Here is a 25,766-nt window from a genome sequence, read left to right on the forward strand (position 1 = left end):
ACATATGGGCGTTCCCAGGCTAGGGGTCCAATTGGAGCTGTAGGGAGCCAGCCTACGCCACAGCCACGCCAGATCGGAGCTGTATCTGTGACCTACACCACAGCTCAGAGCAACGCCAGATCCTTAACCCACTGAGCGAGGCCAGGGGTCGAACCTGCGTCCTCCTGGATGCTAGTCAGATTTGTTAACCGCTGAGCCACAGCGGGAACTCCTGCTCTTGCACTCTTAACAGACTACAGTATAGTATAATCATAACCTTTACATGTGCTGGGAAACCCCAAAATTCATGTGACTTGTTTATTGGAATACCTGCTTTATTGGGGTGGATCTGGAACTGAACCCACAGTATCTCCAAGGTAGATCTGTATTTTGTTGTCCCTTTCCAGGATGTAAATACTTCCACGATGGCGAATTTCAAGCTACCAACAGGACGACACTGAATGCAGGGTAGGAAGAAACACATACCCCACCTGCTCTTTAGTGACTGGGCTCCAGTGCACCATGGAATAAAACTGAAATGAAATAAATGGAAAGTAATTTATAATAAAAATACATATTGCACTATTTTTGTGCCCAGGGCTGACTATCCTAAGAAGACAGAAGAATCTATATGCGGGCTCACTGTGATTGCAAGACCGGGCCAGGTCACTCAGACATCAAGAAGCGCTGCCGTCAGTGACGTAATTTTTCCAAAACGGTGACCCTGTCTTAATGGAAGACAAAAGACAGTCTTCCCTCAGTTTACAAGGCAGCCGTGTTCCCGGAAAATTCAGGGTGTATTAGAATCATGTAAAAAAATACTTCACGCTTATATGTAAAAAACAGGTAGGTTCGAGGTTCCAGGGATTATGGACAGGCTTTTCATTCATGCAAATGTCCCACAAGACTTTCCAATGTCCTCATGTGCAAAATGTCAGTGGAGATCCCCAATCACTGTGACATGAAAAAAATCACACCCATGGATTTCCAGTCCAACCTCTTGGTTTGGCACTTGAAATCTGTCGAGACCCACTGCCCCAAACACATACCCCTCCACCCCACCAGGCCACCCTCCAAGAGCCCTGTCACGATAGCTTTGTTAATTTGCTCATATACGAGCTTCCAAATTGTGATGGGTGGCGTCCATCCATCCCCCCTCCCTCCCTCCATCCCCCCTGTGCCAGGCCCAGGGCCCAGGATGAAGTCAACCTCGCTCCCATCCTCAGGGATCTCCCAGGTAAGAGGGGACACAGACCCAGAGAGTCATCGCAGACGAGGCAGCACAGCTGCCAAACGAGATGATGGGCTGAGCATCTTTGGCAGATGAGAGTACCACCTTGGTCTTGAACACCTACCCGAGTTCGATCCCCACCTGGGCAGGTACTTGCTGTATGACCTCAGCAGAATGACCACAGTCTCTGGGCTTCAGTTTTTCTCAGCTACACAATCAGGGGGCAGTAAAAAGCCCGATTTCTCCCTCTTCCTCCCCAGGGCTGCTGTGCTGATAAGTTGGGATAAAGCAGATGAGAGGTCCACAGGCCTGACAAGGGCCGCACAGGTTGGGAAACGACCAATCACTGGCCTTTCCTAATGGACTGTGTAGCCGCTGCTGAGGCCTGAGGTAAAGAGGGGTTGGGTGGATTTCTGCTGATGGGACTGTTAGGAGGCAGTCAAGGGCCTCCCAGTCCAAGAGTCACAGTGAGGAGTTCCCGCTGTGGCCCAGAGAGTTAAGAATCCACCTTGTCTCCGTGAGGATGCACATTCAATCCCTGGCCTCACTCAGTGGGTTAAGGATCTGTGTTGCCATGAGCTGTGGTGTAGGTTGCAGCTGTGGCTCGGATCCCGCATTGCTGTGGCTCTGGTGTAGGCCGGTGGCTACAGCTCCGATTCGACCCCTAGCCTGGGAACCTCCATATGCCTCGGGTGCGGCCCTAAAAAAAGAAAAGTCACAGTGAACTTAACTTCCAGGGCTGGTCAAGTGCCCTCCCGGGCCCTTGTCTGACTGGGATGCTTGGCTGGGAGAGGGCCCCCCACTCACCAAGCTGAACCCCAGCTCTGGACTAGTCCTAATATCTGTCCACCTTGGGGACATCGAGAGGAGCCAGACGGCCCTAATGTCAGGGAGCCCCCAGTCTGTGGAGAAGGCAGACACACCCCTGGGTCGCCGGCTCCTCCCATCACCTCGGCTTGCCCGTGTCACGCCCAGCCTCTTCCACCATCTGAGGGGCTAATGGCCGTGCCTCCGTCTCCCTCGTCCGCGACCCCCCGGCTGCCCCGGGGCCTGTGACAGACCCCACGCCTCCCTCAGAGGCGGCTCCCGACTCTGGCCCCAGCGCTTCTCTGCTGCATGACGCCACCTCAGGGAGGAGGAAGCGGCCCCATGGCTACAAAATAGCAAACAGCTGCTGTGACCAGGGGCTGCCCAGACCCCAGGGGCCTGGGGGGAATCGGGCCAAGGGGAACTTGGAGAGAGAGCTCTTAATAACATACCTTCCCCAGGCTGCTTCCAAAGAAACTTCTCCTCACAAATCATTCCATAAACACTTAGCAGGCTCTCAGGAAAGCGTGCACGGCTCTCACCCGGCTATTAGGAGGCTCCTCACAAGTAAATTGAGACCAGGCAGCGGAGGCCAGTGCCAAATCCCCCTTCCTGCCCGCTTCCCACACGGCATCCTCCACCCCCACCCTGGGCCCTGCAGCTCCGAGGGCCCGGGGCTCCTCCCTGGCTGCTCTGGCCTCTCCTCAGGCTCTGGCCCTCTCTCCCTGCTGGGCAGAGGATGCCCTGTTTCCCTGGAAACCAGCCCCCGACCAACCCGGGCTGCCGGGGTTCTGAGGGGCTCAGCAGCCTCAATCCCACCAAGACCTCTGCAGACCACACCACCAGGCCAGGGCAGGACCACTCCCCGCTCCATCCCGGCCACCCTCAGCCGAGGCTGCTGGTGCCTCTCAGGCTGGGGCTGCTCAATAGGGAAATAACTCTGGGTTCATCCAAGTCACGAGCTGGAAAATCCCTCCCATCCAACGATTCCTCTCCAGGGAGAGGGTTGTGCAACTCGCTCGGCTGGCCAATATCCAGCGCTCGGCTGATATCCAACCCGGATCGGGAATTACTTGATTGTTCGTTAAGTTGACACATTTGCTTACAGGTTAGCAGCTCGTGGGGGTAGTGACTGCCGTTAGGCTCTTTGAGAGCAACAGCAGGGGCTGGCACCCCGATAGCCTCCCTGGCTCTGGAAAATGCTTCCAGAAGGGCTGCCCCTTTTGCTAGGTTTTTCCCCAACATCATTTTGGAGAGCAAAAAGCTCGATGGCAAACAGAGAGCATCCGTAGAAGCAATAAAGCATTCAGAAGAAAATAAACACACAGATTTGCAGGCACCGAAATTGCCATTGGATGGGCATTTTAGACAGGTCCCGGTCACAGATCTTGGGTCAAGCTCAGCTCCCCACTTACAGGGGGGCTGATCTGGAGCACGCCTCTGTAAACCGCAGTTTCTTCATGACGCTCAAAGGGGGGTAAATCCTATCTAACCTCAGAGACTGGCCAGGAGATGCTCAGCTCACTCTGCCATCCCGGGAGCTCAGAGGCTGGGGACTTTGCCCATGACCCCAGATACTGCTGTGTGTGCTCCCTCCAAGAGTTCAATCAAGGGTCACTCACTCAATCTTTCTTTCAGCAAATATTTAGGCCGCTCTTCCCTGCACCAGGCTCTAAGCGAGACGTTGACCAAGTCAGACACAGGCCCACCTGATAAGGAACATGCAGAACAGGAGACAAACACAAAAGGAGGAGTCATGAGTCTCGGCCGTGGTGAGAGTTACAATGTCCCTGAGTCAAAAGGCTGAATATGTCCTTCCGCAGGGTAAGAATCAGGCTCACGCTGAGAGCTGCAGGGAAACAGAAATCCAGGCTCCAGAGGCGTCAGGGAGAGGAACGGGGCTGCTGGTCTGCTGTCCGCATGGGGAGAAGGAACGGAAAGAAGGGTGGGTGCAGATGCGCCATCACGTTAATGCTGAGGTCGAGGCTAATGATCAGAGCGGCAGGTTTCGCACCTTCCTCTCACCGTTGCGACGGCTCATCGCACTCCGTGAGTCACGGAGGGCACACCAAAGTTCAGCAAGGTAAAGTGAGCTGCCCGGTGTCACCTGTTTTAGAGGCAGAAGGGCCAAAAGGTGAGCCGAGGGCTGTCAACCTCGCGATGAGATGACAACAGGTGCAGCTCTAAACATCAATCAATAAGTAAATACATAAATAAATAAACGCAGTTGGTGTGGCCCTAAAAAGCGAAAAAAATAAATAAATGAACAAAGCTGACAGCAGACCCCTTCTCGGATCCGAAGCAGAGTGGCCTCTGGACCCGGAGCAACGTGACGTCACTCCACAGCGTGTGATCTGTGGGGCTCCGCACAGACCCTGCTGCCTCCTCCAAAGCCCACGTTCCTGGACATCGGGGGCCTGATTGCCACCCGTGCCACCCTGCCCCCGCCTGTGTGCCTGTCCCCCATGGGCCTCAGGTCGCCTGTCACTCTCCACCGCACCTGCCCCTTCCACCTCCGGGCTTTTGCTCATGAGTTTTTTCCCCCGAAATTGTCCTTCCCACCTTTTCCTATTGGAATCCTACCCATTCTTCAAGGCGCAGCTCAAATTCCACTTCATTCTAGAAATTTTTCTGACGCCTGACCTTCTGAGGAGATGATACAAGAGGGGATAAAAAGCATAAGTTTTCACCTTCGGAAATCGGGCCCTGGCTTGTAAATAACCTGCAATCGTGAACAAATCAAATCAAATCAGGCTTGGTGTTCTTATCTATAAAATGGGGCTCGCAATCCTTACTTTATGAGCTAGTGTGGTTATTACATGGAGTCGCAGATATATATAAAAGTCCTTTGTAAATGGGAGGGTACTATAAGGATATTATTTATATTTTATATTTATATTTTTATTTTTTTGTCTTTTTGCCTTTTCTAGGGCCGCTTCCCATGGCATAAGGATATTATTTATAATCACAGTTCCATTGCCATGTAACAGTTCCATTGCCCTAAAACAGGCTTAAAGATAAAAAAAAAAAAAAAGGTATCAACTCATGTAACTAAAAAAATCCAAAGGATGAGAATTTCAAGCATGGTTTATTCAAGGGCTCCGATTCTGTCCCCAGGACCTGTTGGCCCTGTCTCTAGATTCTCCTGGTTTCCATAATGGCTTCATTCTTAGGTTATCTTTCAAGTTCAGATCCAGCTAGAAGAAAAAGAGACAGAGAGAGTAGACCCTTCTCAGCAGTCCCAGCAAGTATTCCAATATTTCACCTTATTGGTTCTGATGTCGCATGTCCATCCCTGAACAAGCTCTCGTGGTTGGGAACTCGTGGTGCTCTGAGCAGTCAGGCTTGTGTCTCTGGAGCTGGGGATGGAAAAGAGTGGGTGAGAGGAGCAAGGGCCCCCAATGCAGAAATCAGAGGGTTGTTTCCAGACTGCAAGGGGAAAGAATGTTGCCGGTAAAAAGAACGACTGCCTGGGAGTTCCCTGGTGGTCTCGTGGTTAGGAGTAGGTGGTTTCACTGCTGGGGCATCTGGCCTGGGAACTGAGATCCCACACCAGGTGGCTGCACACCGTAGCCTAAATAAATAAACAAATAAATACCCTGCCCGACACCGTCTACCCCCTTCGGTGGACTAAAAATCGAGGACATATAATGACTGAGTTCCGAATCTCTGAGTGACTTGCATTCTTTCCCTTTTGAAGGCCCTGTAATCTGTGGCCTGAACGAAAACCGCCCCAACCTGCCATTACCCCACGAGAGCCAAGAGAAAATAAAGCGACTGCAATCACAACTCCTGTTTGAAAGAGGAACGAAAGGAAACAGCAAACAGGGCCCCGAGTCTGCAGCAGCACTCAGCTCCGGATGAGCAGAGTCTCCTGGTCCTGAGGGAGCAACCGGGTGACTCGGATGGAGCCGTAGGCAGAACAACGGTCCCCCAAAGGGACCCACATCCTGACCCGCAGAACGCGTGTGTGCCTATGCGATAGCGCATGACAAAGGGGAATTGAGATTTTAGATGCAGTTCGGGTTGTGAATCAGCTGACCTTAAAATAGAGGGTTATCCTGGACTACCTGGGGGAGCCCATGTACACACAAAGCTCCCTGAGATTGGAGGAGGGAGGCCAAAGAGGAGTCAACATCCGAGCAACAGGATGCAAAGAAAAGGCAATCAGCCATTGCTGGCTCAAAGCAAGGAGGTACCGCGGAGCCGAGGAAAACACGCAGCTTCTAGAAGTTGAGAGTGGATTCTCCCCAGAGCTTCCAGAAAGGAATGCACCCCGGCAGACCCCTTGCTTTTAGCCCAGTGAGACCTGTTTTGGACGTCTGGCCTACAACACTGTAAGACAGATTTGTTGTTGTTCTAGGCCACTAAATTTGTGCGTTTTTCTTTTGTTTTCTTTCTACCATAGAACACGAATACAGATAGCAAACCAACCAATCCCACGATGCTCCTTTGATCCTGTCGCGAGGCCTCAGAAGGGCATTTAACAGACCTTTTGCACCACTGCCACTCCCCTGCCCTCCTGGGAGACGGGTGTGATCCTTCTAAAGGCTCCGTGGAGGACGCAGGAGGTAAGTGCCCACTCGTCCCGAATCAACCAGCTAATAGAGGTGGGAGCCAACCTTCAAACTCTGGCCTCGAGCCGGGCTGGGAACCCATAAAACTTCTCTGCCCAGTGGGCCCCTCATCTCCGCCTGAAGCCTCCAACGATGGGGGCTCACGCCCTGCAAAGCTGCCTTCCTGCCCCAGGCCTCCCGGCATCTCCTGGCTTCACTCCGAGTGGCTCTGATGAATGAGACAGCCCAGCGGATGGCGGCGAGGATTTCGGACCGCGGGCCAGCTAGCCGGCCATAAATCCAGGATGCTGCTGGGATAGCGGGGCTGAGGCTGAGCTTTCCCGTCCCCCGGGGAGCAGGTTCTTTTTATCAAAATCCTGCTTTCTGCTCTCCTCTCCCCGCCCAGCCTCCAGGCTCCCCTCGGCTGAATGGGGAGAGCCTGGAATGTGCCACTTTGTATCTAACAGAGGAAACGTGGAGCTCTGACTTCCAGGATTTATTCTTCTCTCTGTTGTCACCTCGACTCTGTTCTGACCCAGGAATGTCCCAGGAGTGGCTGAGGTGAAGAAGGGCAACTCTGGCTCCTCCGATTTCTCCCTGATAAATGTGAAACGGGTCGGGGGCCGCAGGGGAGGTAAAGAGATTCCTAAAAGTGCCTCGTGTACAATTTGGGGCTGATGTGCATGCAGACAGAGCTCCGCGGGTGCAGGCCCAGGGGCTGGCCCCGCCGACTGCCAGCCAAAACCCTGCTGCTGCCCCCCAGCCCCACCACACCCCACACGGCAGCTCAGGCTTACACCCCCGACCAAGCGGGAACCCTCAAGGGCCCCGAACTCAGACCACAGACCCTAAACAGACTCTAATTAAAAGATTGCAGAAGAGGAGTTCCCGTCGTGGCGCAGTGGTTGACGAATCCGACTAGGAACCATGAGGTTGCAGGTTCGGTCCCTGCCCTTGCTCAGTGGGTTAATGATCCGGCGTTGCCGTGGGCTGTGGTGTAGGTTGCAGACGCGGCTCGGATCCCGCGTTGCTGTGGCTCTGGCGTAGGCCGGTGGCTACAGCTCCGATTCGACCCTAGCCTGGAACCTCCATATGCCGCGGGAGCGGCCAAGAAATAGCAACAACAACAACAACAAAAAAAACAAAAAGACAAAAAAAAAAAAAAAAGAAAGAAAAAAAGATTGCAGAAGACCCACAGAGCTTCTAATTTGATTCGTTCATTGGCCCAGAGGAGGGAGGTGATTTTCCTCAAGTCACACAGCAAAGCTAAGTACCGTGTCATCGAGCCTCAGTTTCCCCAGGGGTAAAGGGCAGACCTGGGGAGAAGCTCAGATAAGGCAGTGATGACTACAAGTCTGGATGGGAGAGGAGAATAATCAGAGTCCACCACGAATGAGCATACTCTGCGTACCAGGCACAGGGCCGGATGCCTGACAACCTTCATCTCGTTATGTCTTTATAACACTCTGCGGAGTTATGCTTTCCCCGTTCCGCAGATAAAGAAACTGAGACTCGGGAGTTCCCGTCGTAGCTCAGTGGTTAACAAATCCGACTAGGAACCATGAGGTTGCGGGTTCGATCCCTGGCCCTGCTCAGTGGGTTAAGGATCCGGCATTGCCGTGAGCTGTGGTGTAGGTTGCAGACGTGGCTCGGATCCTGATTTGCTGTGGCTGTGGTGTAGGCCGGTGGCTACAGCTCCGATTCGACCCCTAGCCTGGGAACCTCCATATGCCACAGGAAGTGGTCCTAGAAAAGGCAAAAAGACAAAAAAAAAAAAAAAAAAAAAGAAAGAAAGAAAGAAAAGAAAGAAACTGAGATTCATCAAGGAAACTTTCTAGGAGGATAAAAATCTGCATCTTAATTCAGGTGGGGTTACACAGGTATTTCCATCTGGAGTAGCTGAGATGTATGGAGATGGGTGTCTTTCATTCTCCGTCGGTCCCACTTCCATTTAAAATGCTGTGATGGAAGAAAAAGAATAAACTGAGGCTCAGAGAGGTTAGGCCACTTTCTCAAGGTCATTCAGCTGGTGAGCCACAAAGCTAGGTGGGATTCGAACTGGATCTTTCTTGACTCCAGAGGCCACGGGCACTACCCTTGCCTTATTGACCTGTCACATATCTGCATCACAATGACTCTTGCCAGACCTCAAGTCTACAGCCCTGTTCCAATTTGGTGAAGCCGGACTCAAGAGAGTGACTGGGAGGCCTAGGGGGCTCTGGAGAGAGGGCTGCGTTTGGACAAAGGTCAAGGGCACGGCTGTTACTGCCCCGGGCAGTGCCTCAGTACGAATTAGAACAATCTGCTCTTTCCCCCAGCTGCCCAACCTTACCCCAGGGTGCAGAAGCATGGTATGGACTATAGCTCCCAGCCCCTCAGTTAGTTCTTTGTGCAGTGCACAACCTGAACAACTGTACACAGTCCTGATGGGGTGTCTCAGGCTATGGGCTTTGGGCTGGGTGGGAATGCCTTTCCTGATCCACTGCACTCGCCCACCTAGGCATTAATCATGCCCCCCATCTGTCTGGGTCCAGGCCCTAACAAGGTCCTCAGTTTCAGGGCACACATGGAGGGGGGTGGTCACTCAGTCAGGCGGCAAATGCTTGGGAAGGGTTCTTTCTGCGGCAAGCCCTGGACTGGGCTCTGGACACAGATGGGCAGACCCAGTCCCTGTCTCCGAGCCAGGCAAGTACAGGAGATGCAGGAAGAGATCAATGACAAAAGGGGAGCTGGCACTTTCACACACAGACATGTGCCCCTTCCTCAAAGCAGAAAATTGCATTAACAAATATACAAATCTCAGATGACAGTAATGCAAAGAGTGGCCCCCGGAGAGGTTAAGAGCCCACCTGCACAGGTGCGCGGCACCCCCTCGCCCCACACCTCCAAGCCAACATCCGACCCGAGGTCTGTCTGACTCCTAGGCTGTGCTTGCCCCACAGCATGGCCTGGCTTCTCTGCCTGCCTTTGCTGCTCTCCGACAAGGCCCATCCCTTCCTGCCCAGGCCCCTGCACCTCCGCTGCACGGGCCGAGGCTGGACAAGAGATCCCCAAGGCCCCCGCCTGCCTGCGATGGCCTGGGGTCTCTGTGTGGGAGAGTGTGCAGGCCGGGCCCTCAAGCCAGGGCAATGGTCCTTGACGCGCCTGGGAGCATTCCTCTTCAATGTGACGTGACCACACGGGTCACTCGGAAAGGGCGGGAGAAATGGGTCATGGGAGAGAGCTCGAGCATAGCGGGAGCCCCCGCCATCCTCACGGCCTGTCCCAAGCCTATTTGCACACCTTGGTTCACTGAACCTGCAAAGGAATGGATGAGGCAACAGGGGCTCAGAGAGCTCAAGTAACTGGCCCAAGGTCACACAGCCATGCGGCAGCCCAGCTGAGCCAGGAATGCCAGCCTGCCTCTGGGTCCCAGGCCTCCTTCACCACCCCCGGCCCCTCTCTGGCTCTCACGGGTGGGCTCCAGGAGGCAGGGGGCTGAGCCACTGAGGCGCTGGAGCTGGCTATGATGATGGAGCTGCCGTCTGCTAGCAGGAGGTCACGGTCTGTAGGTACCACGGTCTGCTGGCTTTGCCAGCAGGATGAACTGGGGAGGCCCACCTGGGGCCAGATAGGCCTGGGCCCGGGCTCTTAGCCCGGCGTCTGCTGGGGGACTCTCGGCAGAGCCAGGGGGGAACGGGGCGATAGCAGCACAGCCCAGGCCCTCCTGCTCCCCCATTCCTGTTGGGGGCCAGATAAATGTGGGTGATCTCTCCAGTTTCAACCCTGTTGCCTTTTCTCTTTGCACCAAGTCTCAAAGTGCATCCAACAGTGGATGAACCCAGGGATCCCCTTTTCAATGCGTAGACTCGAGAAGCCAAGACAGAAAGCACACGGCAGCAGAAATTTTTTCCCTCGTCTCATACCGCACTCTAAACAGACAGCGCTGACTCAAACTCCAAACGCATTGACCTAGTTAACTCATGTCCCCTCCATCTGCAGCATCTACTCCAAGCCTTCTGTAATCTCTGGTCATGGGATTTTAACAGGCCGAGTTGGGGGGCGAAGGGCAGGGCAACAAAGGGCGCGGCAAGAGCGAGGAGCAGGAGGGGCCCTGCAGAGACGGAGCTGGGTGTGGCCGGAGGGCAACGGGAGTGAGGCTGGAGAGGAGGGCCGGCCCAGGAGACAACTCCAGCCTATAGATTTAGAAGGATGCTGTGGGCACTGGGGAGCCACAGAAGACTCCGGAGCAGGGCGTGGTCAGCTGGGCGAGGGGCTTCAGTAGGGGCAGGGGTGGGGAATCCGGGAAGAGGAGTGAGGAAGGGGTATTTCCAGGCTGCAACTTTCCTGAATCTTCCTTCCAGGCACCCCCAGGGCAGAACCTCTGCCCAGCCCCAGGGAAGCCCAGCCTGTCTGCCATGCAGAGCTTCTGTGTCCCTCACCCAAGGAGCACCAGTGGCAAGGTCCTCTGGTGGCACAGCCTGACCCAGTGTCTGGGCGCCTGAGAAGAGATCGCCAAAGCTAAGAGAGTTATAAAACGGGGATGATGACACATCCGTGTACCAGCTTTTCCATGGGCTAGAGAGGCCTCTAGACACCTGCTGTGGGCTGGGCCCCATCTCATCCACTGCCCCACAGCCATGAGAGGTAAGCATGAGCATACCCACGTTATAGATCAGGAAACTGAGGCTCGGCAGGACAGGGGACCTAGGTCAGATGCCACCACGAGGCACCACACCTGGAGGCCACGTGTTAGACCCCCTAAGTGGTATTTTCCCTACATCCAGCTGCCCCCGGGACACACCAGGGTGAAGATTCAATACCTCGAGGCAGGAATTCACATCCATCCCCTCGCATCGCTTCCATGGAGGGAGCTCAGCCTCCCAGGACAGCCCCTCCCACTGTGGAGCTGCCACACGACACACTGGTGAGATTCGGGTCCTCCAGAGAGAGCTGGCAAGGGTGGCCTTCCAGCCGCCCAGCCTCATCTCCAGCCTGCCCTGCTCCAAACGGACACCCCTGCCATCTCAGCCAGACTTCCCAGGATGCACTGGAAGACCTGCCCAATGTTTTGTCTCCTCTGGACCAGTTCCAGAGGGGGCAGTTCTTTAAAGCAAGACAGCCCATCCACGGTCCCGGCCCCAAGCCTCTCGGTGATGCGGCCAGAGGTGGTCCTGGCATTCTTGCACTGTTGGCTCATGGCCACCCTCCCCTCTGCCCCCATCCTGGGTGGCCCGCAGGTGCGCTGAGCCACAGGCGGCAAATATTTGCTGACCGAGAGAATGCATTGTCGCTGAAGCCACTCAGCAGGTGTCTGCGTGCGCAGGAGGTGAAACAGGGGGCAGGGGCTGGGGAAGGAATTGCCCATAGCCTCACACCTGTGGGGAGACCCAGACAGTGGGTGACCCAGCTCCCAACCCCAGTCAAGTTCAAAGGCAGAGCCAGAAGACCGAAGCCAGATGGGACCCTTAAAACAATGGGGCACAACGGAAGCTGTCACGTGACAGCTCGCTCCACAGCTGCACCTGAGCGGGAAAGAGCTGGGCCTGAGAAGACAGCTCCAGAACAAGATGAGGGAAGGTACCAGCAGCTCCTGGGAGAGCTTCCGTCTACATCCAGAGACCCCAGCGATGCTGAGCACAAGGGCCCGAGGGTGAGGGGCGTATCAGGGTCTGCCTGGGGAAGGGGTGCAGCCGTGCAGTGTGCAGGACAGAGGCTCCCACAGAATCCCGGCTTCACCCCCCAAATCCACGCAGCCTCAGCCAGGACGCACGTCTCTCTGAGGTTCCCCCCGCCCCCAAGGTCACTGGACCAGAGGCAATGATGGATGAGCGGGGGAACTCAGTAGAGAGGAACTCGCCCCGTCTCTAAATCAGGCCCGGCCTTCAGCTCCCGGGCTGCACCTGAGCGAAGCTGGCCCGTCTACCACTTGTGTGAAAATAGTCATGGTGGAGTTCCCGTTGCGGCTCAGTGGTGAACGAACCTGCCTAGCATCAATGAGGCTGCAGGTTCGATCCCTGCCCTTGCTAAAGTGGGTTAAGGATCCGGCGTTGTCATGAGCTGCAATGTATAGGTTGCCGATGTGCTCGGATTTGGCATTGCTGTGGCTGTGGCGTAGGCTGGCAGCTGCAGCTCCTATTCTGTCCCTAGCCTGGGAACCTCCACATGTCGCGAGTGCGACCCTAAGAAGCCAAAATAAAATATTCATGGTGTTAGTAGCCACATCTTAGTAAGCATCTAAGTGTCAGCCAGTTGCTAAGTGCTCGACAAGCCTTCACCCTGGATTCTCAAAGCAAGATCATGAAGCACCTGCTGCCACTACCCTCCTGTTTCAGGTAAGGATCCCAGGGCTGGGAGCTGGGACTTCCCGGGGGGCTTAGGGGGCCCCTGAGCCAGGCTGCAGGACCCTGTCCATCCCGTGGCAGTCCCCCCCTCCCAGCCCCCACAGCTTGCCACCTGGGTCACTCGTCTGGCTCAGAACCACCTACTGTCTTAGTTCACAAGAGGGGGCCTGAGTTTCCCACTGGTCTCAGCCGGCAGAGACCTGGCGGGCTTGCACCCCCGAGGAGGGATGAGGGCCTGGATGGGGGAGGCTGAGGAGGGGTCCCCAGAGTGGCTGAGAGTCCAAGACTCAGAGGGGACTTATGCAGCTGTGTCCAGGGGCTGGCGAGGACCCTGGCCTGCTGTCCCCAGCTGGGTTCCCGCCACACCCAGGGAAGGAGAGGCCAGAAGAGGGGACTACCAGGTCTTGAGCAGTGGGGCCTGTGCACCAGAACCTCTCTTGCTCAGTGTCCAGGGTGGGCACAGAGGAAAGGGGGCCCTGACCTTGGCATCTGTGAGGTGGCCTTGGCAAGCCCCGTACCTTCTCAGAGACTCAGATTCCACCCGCTGACGCTTTGATCGACAGAAGTGTCCAGAAAGACCACGCGTGTGAACGCCTTTGGTGGTGGGCGGGGGATCCCTCTCTGTTTTCTTACTGTTATTGTTAATATGTGACCTCAGGCACCCTTGAGTCTGTGCCAGCCAGGCTCCAGGTGGGGGGCAGAGGTATGGCTTCTGAGATAAGGGGCTCCCTGGCTCCCTACCCGGATGGCAGGGGCACCACCGTGTGATGACAGGGGCCATCAATCAGGCGAACCAGGACAAAAATAGTGTGGCCCACTCCTTCCTGCCGCCAGAGCTCCCAGACGGGAAGAGCAGGAGGGGCCGGGCGGCATGGCAGGCAAGGGCACTGGCGAGGCCCGGGTGCCCTCGTGCCCACCTCCAGCTGCTCTGTGAGGACATCCACAGCGAAAGCTCTAGCCCAGGCCAGCCGCAGCTCCCAGCATCCCCCCTCCAGTGCACGAGAGGGGCCTGGCTTGGCTGGAAAGACCCCTGTCTCTAGAGGACCCCCCCCCCCATCCCTCTCTAGACATTAGGGCTCCATCTGCAGACAGAAATTTCTTTCTGACTCTACTTCTCCAAGATGGGAGTTCCTGATGGGGCCAGGGGTTCATGCTTGCTGGGCCATGTGGCTTGGAACCGGCCCAGGTGGAGAGCTAGGGTCACTCCAGCCCCACCTCTGTGACCTGTTCCTTTGCCACAGGATCTGAACTGTGCCATGTCACACCCAGGCTCCCTGCCTTCCTGCATCTGCCTCACCACTCCCCACACCCACCCACCAGGGGGGCGGGGTACAGGCATCACACAAACAAACAGGGTTCCTCACGGGTAGGTTCTGGCACAGAGGAGGCCCTGGGAGATGGATGCTGAAGGACCAGCTCCAGGCAGAGAGAAGAGCATGAGAAATACTTAGCAGGAGGAGACTTGGCCCAGTTGGGCCCTGGGGTATCTCTGGTATGGCCCTGAGATGGGGCAGGAGAGGGGCTGGAGCAGGCCTTTGGGGTAGACGGGAGAGGGCCTTGAATGCTGAGCTGAGGCCTGTGGATGGGGAGGCCGCCACGTGGGACACTTTGCTCTAGGAAGGACATTCTGTGTCTGCAGCATGGAGGACACAGCACAGAGCAGAGGAAGAAGACATGGGGCAGCGGGCCCGGAGAGCATGGCGGGGGTAGGATAGATCCCAGGGCCTTGACAGAAGGGTCAGCATGGCCCTGGAAGAGGAACCCCCCGCTCTGAATGGGGCCTCCTGCGTCCCAGGGTCTCCCACCCCAGGGCAGAGGCAGGGAGGAGGCCCGATTCAGTAGCCCCTGTGTCAGGGGCCAGGTGCAGCTCGGGGGGGTGGTTTTTCAAAGTCTAGAACCATCCACCTGGGCAGGGCCTGGGGCGAGGCCGTCAACACTCACCCCAAGACAGGCTGGGCCACTGCGGAGTTGGGGAGCTGGCCCTCTTTCCAGCAGCACCCCCATCTCCCCACCCTGGGCTGAGGACCTCTGCCTCAGCTGGAGGCTCACACAGCCCTGTCCCCTCTCTCTTTGACACCCAGAGCCTCCTCCCCGCAGGCCCCCCTCCCCAGAGGCCCCGGACTCATGTCCATGCTTCAAGGCTGGGACATCTGCTCCAGGCAGCCTTGCTAGAGGCTCCTCCGCTCTGGGTTCCAAGCACCCCTGAGTTTCCCAGCTCTCACCATGCTGTGTGGGCAGCATTTGAGTCTGTGTCCTTTGCCCCGAGCTCACGGGGTCACCCTGACGTCTGGAACCCCTGAGTATGTCCCCAACATGCTGAGTGACTGTGAGTAATTCGAACTGTGAGTAATGCGAATTGCTTTATTAATACAAACTGTTAATACCTATCCACAAACTATTCAGTTCTAGGACATTTAAATATCCAAGCCCCAGTGAAGCTGCTGCCCTCTTGGGACCTCTGTTCCCCGAGATGGGCAGAGGTAAAGCAAGGCACCAGGGGGCATGGCGGCCCTGGGCGTGGGCTCTGCGGTCGGACGCTGCAGGGCTCTGGTCCTGGCCTTGACCTTGGCAGGTCATGAGGCCTCTGCTCGCCTCCGTTTTCTCCTCCATCAAATGGGAATGGTACCCACACCGAGCCCACAGGTGGCTGTGTGGTTAGAGGAGCTGTGGAGACACCCCAGCAAATTCAGGGCCCGGCCACGATGAACGCCAAGGGGAACAGCCATCCCTAAGGGGCCTGGCAAAAGGACCCCTCACCCAGGGCACTCCGCGCAGACCATCCACGCGGTCCTGGCCCTGCCTGGCATGCGTCCCCCCGACCCCCCACCTCCTCAGCATTTGTTTCTCCAAACAGAGACCTGCTGGGCCAGGCCAGCCCACCTCGACCCCCCTACCTACTCATGCTCTTGGCCGAGCCCCCACCGTGGACCTGGCACCACACGCACCCCCAGGACATGTAACCCCTAGCACATCTCCTTGACCGAATCCCGGCTGGGCAAAGACACTCTCTGCGTCACCCTTTGGCTCTCCCTCTGAGTTCCTTTCAGGGGGCAGTGGGGGGCCTCAGGCTCCTCCCTATGGGGAAGGAAGGAGCGTGAGAAAGTCCACTGGGAAGCCCAGCACGTGGCAGCCTCTGAAACACAGTGTCCTGAGCATGTGCGAGGCCAGGGGCTGCCCAGAGGAGGCCGTTGAATGCTGCTGGGGAAGGGGTTGATCCAGGAAGGCTTCTCGGAGGAGGTGGTGCCGAGCTGATTCTGAGTGCTGAGGAGGACTCTTGAGACAGACAAAGGTTCAGGGGTCCTGCTTCACATCGGGGAGACCCAAGCAACGCCCCAAAGGCTGAAGCCACGGGAAGGGAAGGGCTGAGGTGGGCAGGGCAGAAGGGCTGGGAGAAGGAGGGTGGGGTGGGGGTTGAATCAAAAAGGGGCTCATGGGCCAGGCTCAGGCTCTGGCTGCTGGCAGGGGATGGGTTGGAGGGGATGAGACTGGAGACTGAGGGAGGCGCGGGGGCCCAGCCTGAGTCCCACCATGGGAGCAATAAGGGACTTAAACAGGGAGGACGCGAGAATTCCTGGGAGCATTTCGGGCTCTGGGCTGAGCCCCTCTGTTCTCTCCTGGCATTTCTCCTCCTGGGCAACCTCATCCCCTACCCCTGCCCCAGGCCTGCAAAAGCCTCCCCCTGGGCCCGCTGTCCCCGCAGGACACCCTACTCAGGGGTCCAGTCTTTAAGTCTCTTTTCCAAGCCTTGATGTCCCATCCAGGCTGGCGAAGCCTTAGAGAGGGGCCGGGGCACCCTCTTCCGCTGGTCACCCCAGCATCCCGCCGGGCCCTGGCAGTGAACACGTGCAGTCGTGGAAATGCTCCGGAGATTCCGACACCACCTAGGATGGCTGCCCCCAAGCTCCAGCCCTCCAGCCGCATTGGCCTTGAACGTGCCCCACCTGCTCCTTCTCGTTCAGCCTCCTTAAGCTCTGGGCCCCCCTGCTCTCACCCCTCTGCCTAGTCACTGCCCATCAGTTCTCACTTTAAAGACCGCCCCTTCCCCAAACAGCCCTTCCTGACCCTCAGGCTAAATCAGCTGCTTCTGTCCCCCTCCCCGACCCCCCCGCCCCCTCCCCCACCCCCCACCCCCATCTCTGCCTGCAGAGCCATCGCCCTGGTCCTCCAGGAAAGAGAGCCATGGGCTTGGCTCACAGAGGAGTCAGGCAGGGGGAGCTGAGCCTCACACCCCAAGGCCCTCGCTCAGGTATTTTCAGATCCGCTCTCAGCCCCCAGGGACGGAGCAGGGCAGGCCCGCCTGCTGGACCTCAGGGGTGACGCGGGGGCGAGGTGGGACTAGAACCCCGGGCAGCCCAGGGCCATCCCCCCAACCTCCTGCCCCTCACCTTCTCCTAGTGTTCCCCGAGGCCCGAGGCTTTGCATCCACACTGCTGGGAGGGCCTCGTCCCACCTTCTCCGGCAACAGCCTCCTCTTCCCACCAAGATCCAACTCAGACGTTAGCTTCTCCTGGAAGCTGCTGCCGACCTCCAGGCAGGATTGGTCAAGGCTCCATGTGTCTGTCATCAGCTGCCCACCAGTCCACCCCTGCCCCCCACCAAATCTGGAGCCCTTTGAAGGCAGAGCCTGAGCCTGCCTCCACCGCGCGGTTCCCCACTCCCAGCCCGGGGAGCTGCTTTGGGTTTGGTGTTGAGTGCTGGGTGGATGGCGGAGAGGAGAATGGATGAATGGGGTGTCTGAAAGAACACACCCATTGCCGAACGGCCTCCAGTCAGCCCTCCGGGCCCCGCTGGCATCCCCACTCGGGCCTCCCAGGCAGGACAGCAGTGGGCCCCCTGCTGCCCTCACGGGCCCTGATTTGTGGGGGTCCCTGAGGTGGTGAAAGGAGCCTGGGCCCCCTTCCCCTTCCTGCCTGCCCATGTGCATCTCTTGGAGGCTCTGAGGCCCAGACCCCCGGGAGACGGCCTCCCTGAGCAGCATCAGGGGAGGAACACGGGCAGCTCAGTCAGCTCATCTGTCAGCCCCCCAGTCGACACCTGCCCGCCTCGAGGGGAAGGGCTGGCTCCGCTCCCCCGTGCCTTGTTTCCCTTGGAACTCTTTCCCAGAGCTGTCTGCTCCCCACAAGCAAAACCCCTTCTGAAAATACAACCCACTTCCTGGCCTCGCAGAGAGATGCCCGGGTGAAATGGGCCATGGACTTAGAATAGCCTGTGCAGCCCCCTCCTCTACACAGCTGGTCAGGGGTGGGTCCCCCTTCTCCCCACGCCCCCCAACCAGTCCTTGACCCCTACGCATGTATCCCCACGGACACACCCGCTCAGCCCATCCACAGGCTTGACCGCAGGGCCCCCAACTGTTCAGCTCCACACAGGACTGGGGCAGGTGCGGTGTGTTTTTTAATTCAGTAGGCTTCCAGCAAGCATCTTGTCCATGTCAGGGCGGGGGCTGGGCACAGGGGTGACAGGTAGGCATGCCCTGGCCCTGCCCTGAGACTTTGTCAGTCTGGCTGGGGACACTGAGGTGTGAAGAAAAGCCAGATGTTTGTTCGTTTGCTTTTCTTTTTTGCGGCATATGGAGGTTCCCAAGCTAGCGGTCTTATTGGAGCCACAGCCACCAGCCTACACCACTGCCACGGCAATACCAGATCTGAACCACATCTGCGACATACACCACTCAGACCCTTAACCCACTGAGCGAGGTCAGGGATCAGACCCACATCCTCATAGATACTAGTTAGTCTCTTGACCCGCTGTCACAACAGGAACTCCAGAGAAAAGTCAGATCTTATAGCCCATCTGGGTTTGCATCCTGACTTGGCCACCTGCAGGGCTGGGTGTTCCAGGCAAATCCCAGGACCTGTGCATTTGCCCAGAGCTGGGCTGTGCGGAGGAGCAGAGGCGGTGAGCAGATGCGACGAGGTGTTCCCAGAGGGGCTTGTCCACTGCACAACCCTCGCCAGTTCTTAGTTAACAAACAAGGAACAATTCACTCTGGGGAGGGCCGAAGAGCTTCCCAAGCGGCTGAGACGGCCTGGAGCCCTGGAGGTCTGCCTCTCGCTACCTCTATGAAGCCAGGCTTCCCATTGGACAGAAGGAAATACTGAGGTCCAGCAAAGGGCAGGCCCTTGTCTCAGTGGAGTGTGGCTCAGAGCGGCTGGAGCAGGAGGGAGCCCTGAACCCACATTCACTGCAGGTGTCCCCACAACCCTAGAAGAAGAGGAAGGGGGCGGCTGCTGAGGACCGGGTGGGGAGGTGCGGGCACTGGCGTGGAGTCTGGACGTTGATGAAGCGTCTACCAATCCCTGGACACGCTGCAGGCTCTGCAGACGCAGCCTAAAGCCTCGCCTCCCCCAACCCCGACCCCTGCTCTCCCCCAGCTTCTCTCTCCGGGAGGGAGCAAGGCCATTCCTGGAACGTCTCCCCCCCCCCCCCGCCATCCCCCACCCCCCTCCCCGCCACCCCATGGTGAGCCTGTTCTGCTGAAAGCCTCTCCGTGGTGAAGGTGTGAACACCGAGGCTGGCACACACCGTTGGAGGAGCGCAGACTGGCACAAGCCGAGTATGTGAGTTATGCGTCCTAGGAGCCAGCACGACGGATGGACTCAGCGATGTGCTGGTGAGCGTGGACCAACCAGCTCTTTCCAAAAGCCCCGGTTTGGAGCATTTGGCCATCTCTATGGTGGAAAAAGCCCCCACGGCCTGTTTTGAGCTATGTGGCAGTGTGATGTCACCGAATGCGGAGTTGGGAAGAGAGGCGCCTAGGGGCTCTGGCGCGGGTGCACACGTCTCACACAAAGGACTAGAATATTCAGAGTAGCGCTATGCCTAGTGGCCCCAAACCAGATGCCACCACGTGCCCACCCGCAGCAGAAAGAGCAAGTAAATTGTGGTCTATTGACACAACAGAACATCAGACAACCTTGCACGGAGACAAGCGACTGGGGCTACACGCAGAACCGTGGGCGACTGTCACGTGTTCCGGGTTGAACAGGAGCAGCCGGACACAAACGGGTACACGCTGCCCTAGGAAGCCCCAAAGTAGGCGGAGTTCATCTGAGCGACAGAGGGCAGGACACGGTCGCCCTGAAAGGTGGTCCTGACTGGACAGGGCCAGGGTGCTGCCCTGTCTCTAGAGCTGCTGGGTGGCTCCTCGGGTGTGTTCACGTCTGATCATTTATTCAGCCGTGTATTTATGATCTGGGCACGCACCTGTCTCACATTAGACTTCAGCAACAGGATTTTGTGAAGCGAAAAAAAAAATCCAACACCCAACTCTCTCCGCTACCCCCAAAGGACCCACACCCTAGCCCCTTCCAGATCAATGGACGCAACTTTTATGCACTTTATTCCTTGTTTTATATTAAGGTATCATTGGCATATGACAGTATATGAGTTTCCGATGTACAACGTAGTGATTCAAGACTTGTGTATAGTGCAAAATGGTCATCACGATAAGTCTAGCTAACATCTGTCACCATATGTTGTGACAAAATTCTTTTTCTTGTTTTTTGGTGTGTTTTTTTTTTTTTTTTTTTTGTCTTGTCTTTTTAGGGCCACACCTGGGGCATATGGAGGTTCCCAGGCTGGGGTCGAATCAGAGCTGCAGCTGCCAGCCTACACCACAGCTCATGGCAATGCTGGATCCTTAACCCACTGAGTGGGGCCAGGGATTGAACACACATCCTCATGGCTACTAGTTGGGTTCCTTACCGCTAAGCCACAACAGGGACGCCAAAATTCTTTTCTTGTGATGAGAACTTTAAAGATTGGCTCTCTTAGCAACTTTCAAAGATACAATACAGTGTCACTAACTATACAAACTCCAAACCTCTTAACACGCATTCCGAAGACAGTCACCGAGGGCTTAGCTGTGCCAGGCCCTCTTCTCCAATCGTCCCGTACCCCCAAAGGACTGGCATGTTGCACGGTCCCTCTGCCGTTCCCACAGCTTAGCTGCCTGGTGAGCTCATCTTCAACACTCGGGCCAGGCCTCACCTCCCTGTTCTCCCAGGGAGCTCCCTGACCCCCGGCGGTGTCAGGGGCCCTCTTCCACAGCCCCTGAGCTTCTCTGGTCCCAGCACCAAGCACATTGGTTTGTCATTATCATTGCCTGTGTCCACACCTATCTCCCCACCAGACTGACCTCATCCTGGACAAAGGCCAGGTCTGACTCATCCTGGAGTCCCCAGCCCCGGCTCGGGCCCTGGAGTGCAGCTGGCATCAGGAAAGGTACATGGAGTGAGTGGAAGAATGGGGTGATAAATGAGCCAGGGGAGCAGTGTCCTGGAATTTTCTAGGCACTTCTGATTTGCAGTTGTTCCCATGAGAAGTCAGCTATGGGCACACCATGTGTCTCAACGGATGTTTCAGAAAGCACGACCCCCAGCCCCTCACCTCCGGGCAGGTGCTTGAGCTCTGGCTCTGCCTCAGTGGGGCCCTGCTCCCTCCCCTCCCCAAATCGTGGTCCCCAATCTGTGATTAGAGACGGGGAAGTGTCTGAGGGGCCTTGCCAGTGGCCAGGTCAGCCCTGGCCTGTCTTCTCCAAGCTGCCCTTGGGCCTCACGCTTCAGCGCCTGCGGCTCTGGGAGGTGAGACTGACAGCAGCAGAGGTGGAACCCCTGGGCGCATTAATGGGGCTGGTGTTTACCCAGGCCGAGCCCATAAAATGCCTCAAGCGGAACGGAGCTGGCTTGGAGCAATCTGGCATCGTCCCGTTCCAGCTCTTGAACCCTGGAATGGACCACCTGGGTGGCCATCTCATTCCCCAGACACCTTGGAAAACTCCAGAGGGAAGCCTGGCACTGCCTCGGAACAGAGGAAAGGACAAGAGCGGGTTTGCCAGGGCTTGGGGACCCCAGGGGTCAACTTGTCCAGCCCCCTGTCCCATGCAAGGATCCCCTGTCAGCTGCATCACGGCCTGAGGTAAGAAAGCCTTGGACTCGTCCTGCATGCTGCACCCCCCAGCAGAACCCGGCACTGGGACCCAGTAGGCATGGCTCTCCTGACGTCACTTTTGCCCAGTCTGTGGCTTCTTTCCCTATATTGGCTTTTTTTTGGGGTGGGGGGGTCATCCATGCCCAGGGACTGAACCTACACCATAGCAGTGACAATTCTGGATCCTTAACCACTAGGCTACCAGGGAGCTCCCTCCCTACATCATTGCTCAGCTCCTGAGGGTAAGGACTTGACCCTGCTCATCTCTCTGTCCCCAGCCTGGACCTTTTCCAAGCTCTGTGCCCGGCCCGTGCTCAGCTCTTGGCACCAGGGAAGCCTCAGACTTGGGCTTTCCTTTGGGTCGTTTATGCCTAACGGGAAAAACAGCTGGGTAACCAAAGCATCAGAGGATGAGGCAGGAATCCATCCATCCATCCATCTGTCCGTCCATCTCTCCATCTACCCATCCATCTAGCCACCCATCTCTTGACAACAGATGTTGTCTGGGGACGAAGCTATAAGCTCAGGCTCTGGGTCACTCAGTTCTGAATTCAGAACTGTCTTCCACTGAAGGACCGTTGGCTTCTCTCTCCATAGATCCCTTCCCTTCTCCTTCTTTTTCTTTCTTTCTTTTCTTTCTTTCTGCTTTTTTTTAGGGTCTCACCCGCAGCATGTGGAAGTTCCCAGGCTAGGCACTGAATCAGAGCTGTAGCTGCCAACCTACACCACAGCCACAGCAACTCGGGACCCGAGCCACGTCTGTGACCTCCATCACAGCTCGTGGCAACGCCGGTCCTTAACCCACTGAGTGGGGCCAGGGATCAAACCCACAACCTCATGGATACTAGTCAGGTTCATTTCCGCTGAGCCACAATAGGAATTCCAGATCTGTTTCCTTCTACAGAAAATATTACAAAAGTTATTATGAGGCAAAGAAAGAGTATGTGGTCCCAATTTATAAGAAAAAGGTGTCCTAAAGGTATTCCTGAAACTTAAGGAAAAGGTCACGTTATTTTTCTGAACATAGTGGTATTTGTGGTATCACCTACTTTTAAAATTTCGCAAATGATTGTAATCTCTTTTCTGATTCGGATTCTGATTATTTACTTTTGTACTTGATTTTGTATTTGGGAGTATTTTGTTTTTTAAGGAGGGCTCATAAAATTGGGTAACTTTCAGGTCCCTCAAAACTGGCCCAGCCCTGCGGAGCACATAGGAAGTGCTCCGCAGTGCTGGAAATTTCTGCCCCACATGAAGATGCTGCCCTGGGAGGAGTGAGCGCCCCGTCAAGGCAGGCCTAGAAGCATCACTCTGTGAAGGGCCCTTGGTCAGCACCCCTCAAGCCAGGGTTCCCTCCTGGGGACCCGGGGGACTCTGGGTCTGAGAGTCCTTTCCCAGAGCTGCTGGGGACCAGAGCGGCTTCCTGTCTGGATGAGGAAGGTGCTCAGAGGCCGGAGATCCAGCTGAAAGGGGACCCGGCTGAGGGTCAGAGGCGGTGGGGCCTACAGAGAGCTGGAGGCCTCCGACCAGGCAGCGTCCTTGTCTGAAGGGCCCAGGTCAGCCTGCCACCAGCTCCCCCTGTGGCTTCATGCAAGGTCTGTCCCTTTGGGGCTGAGGCCAGAACAATTCCTAATCCCCACCCCTGCCCCCTTTGCAACCTAAAAGCATGTCTACCTTATTCTATTTATATAGAGTGGGTAGGGGTTGGGGGGACACACTCAGCTTTGGATACCAATTCTTAGATATAAGAACCCCTATTATAGTTGGGGGGCGGGCGGCGGCCCCTGAGCAGGTCTGTCCTGGTCCCTGTCTTCCCCGGAGCCACTTCATTCCTGAAATCCCTTTGCCTCAGTCTCCTCTTCGGTAAAATGAGAAAATAAGACTCTTTTACAAAATGAAAAAAAGTTTTTAAAAAAGGAATTGCACCCCACCCCCCCGCCAGCTCCCAGGACCCCGAGGGCTGACCAAATGCCTGGAAGTCGCCTGCCCTGACTGAGCCTGGCTGCCCTGGACGCCCCGCCTCTGTGCCCCAAGGAGGTGCCAACGTGGGGAACAGCCCTGCCGCCCTCTGAAGCTGCTCCTTCTCCCACTTTGGCCCCAGGCCGGAGACATGGAAGCTCTGAGGGTCTCAGACTCTGCCTGCTTGATGGGTCCTGAGCCTACAGCAGCCCCAGAAAGTCACTTCAGACAACAGCTCACAAGCCCTGACACCAAGTGGGATCGCCTGACCCAGGAAACCCACAGCTCACCAGGGAGCAACTGGGCCCCAAAACCAAAAGACGAGCCAAGGGAGCTGTTGGGACTGGGCCCCCGGGATAAATCTCCCGCCAGCCTCCTGCTCCTGAGGCCTGATGGGCTCTGGGAATGGCTCCAAGCCGGCCGGGGCCCGCGGAGAAGGTGCTGCAAGACGGCTCACCTGTGCGCCGCGTGAGCTGAGGGAGGGCCTTGTCCCCACACCCAGGCTGAGCCCTGGGCATCCAGAGATGTGTAATCGGGAGGGATTCTGTCCTGTGGGGGTGCGATTAAAGCCCCGGGTTTGGTCCTGCTTCTGCCACTAGCCCTGCGGCCTCAGGCGAGGCACCAGCAAGCCAGCTCCCGCTTTCTCATCCCTTCAGTGAGAAGAACAGAGCAGCTTTTTCTGCCTCCAGTGGTTGTGGGGGTCAAACAAGACAAAGCTGCCCAGCAGGTGCTGTGACTGCCTCCGAGCTTTGCCCTCCAGGCAAGGTGGCGCCAACCACTGACCCAACAGATGGGCACTTCCTGTCGGCCCCACAGCCACCTCTCTCTGGGTTACCCCACTGCAGACGGCGGGCTCCCGGCTCCTGGAGTGCCAAGATCTGCCAACAGAAGTCTCGGCTCCAATGTCCTCTCTCCACACCCAGCAGCAGCCCACCTCAAATTCTCCAACCTAGTTTTCAGGGACCTCCTCCACCAGCCCGCATAGACCTGCCATGGCCCTCCGGGTCCCGAGCCCTGAAGGACCCGAGGTGTCTCACTCACACAGGTCATGCTACGACTGCTACGGATATTCGTAACAACGAGAACTAGCCTTTACGGGGTGCTCACTCCCCGTGCATTTCACATGTGGCCGATCACCGAGTGACGTGACCCCACGCAATTAATTCTCACCACCACCTTATGCGGTAGGGTCCCAAATCCTCCCAGGTTACAGAGGAGGACACCGAGGCACAGAGAGAAGTAACTTGTCCAAAGGTCACACAACTAGGAGGGAGCAGAGCTGGATTCCGTGCTTGGGGGGGTCTGGCTCTAGAGCCCCAGGATGGCGATTCCTGGCCCACGCTATGTGCTCACGCATAAGACGTGGGTGGGGACTGGGGAGCACAGAGAACGTGGGGCGGAGGGGACAACCTCTGGCCTGGACCTTCTGGAGCTGCCCGTCACCTGCCGTGTTATTCTCACCGCAGAGGCGTCAAGGCGAGGGGGGTGTTTCCCAGAACAGGAGTGAGGGACCATTTCTTGTACCCGCATCCCCCTGCCAGGCGACTGTGACAGGGCAGAGTCCTCAGCCCCACTCCTGACCTGAATCAGAGTTTCGAGGGGTTGAGCCCAAAGGCGGAAAAAAAAAATATGCTCGACTAGAAAGTTCTGTCCAGACACTGGAATCCATTCCGTCCTGACTCAAGGGTCCCGGGGCAAGTCATTGAATTTCTCGGAACCTCCATTTTTTCATCTGTAATTCGGGAATGATAAAATCGACCCCACGGACGGCTGTGAGATTCGATGAAATACTGTGTGTTTAACTGGCATGTATGCGGCACAGGCTGGATGCTGCGGCGTGCCAGCGCCAAAAATGACTTTCACACTGTCTCTCGAGCCGGCCCTGTGGGCTCTCCCTGCTCCAGGTGAGGGATAAAGCGAGAGCCTCATCTCCAGATATGAACGGGGGCATCCAATCTGACCTCAGCAGGTCACTCTCAC

At 56.7% G+C, this 25,766-nt stretch overlaps 1 long non-coding RNA gene across 1 annotated transcript in view; it reads right to left on the bottom strand.

Annotated features, from left to right (window-relative positions):
• The window catches only part of LOC102162516, a 40,005-nt gene continuing 19,297 nt past the window's right edge, over positions 5,059-25,766 (bottom strand). Inside the window, exon 3 of the long non-coding RNA XR_002335544.1 lies at positions 5,059-5,376. This is a non-coding gene — a long non-coding RNA (uncharacterized LOC102162516). The remainder of the gene's footprint in view (positions 5,377-25,766) is intronic.

This window comes from Sus scrofa, chromosome 9 (assembly GCF_000003025.6).
Source record: "Sus scrofa isolate TJ Tabasco breed Duroc chromosome 9, Sscrofa11.1, whole genome shotgun sequence".
Classification (NCBI taxonomy): domain Eukaryota; kingdom Metazoa; phylum Chordata; class Mammalia; order Artiodactyla; family Suidae; genus Sus; species Sus scrofa.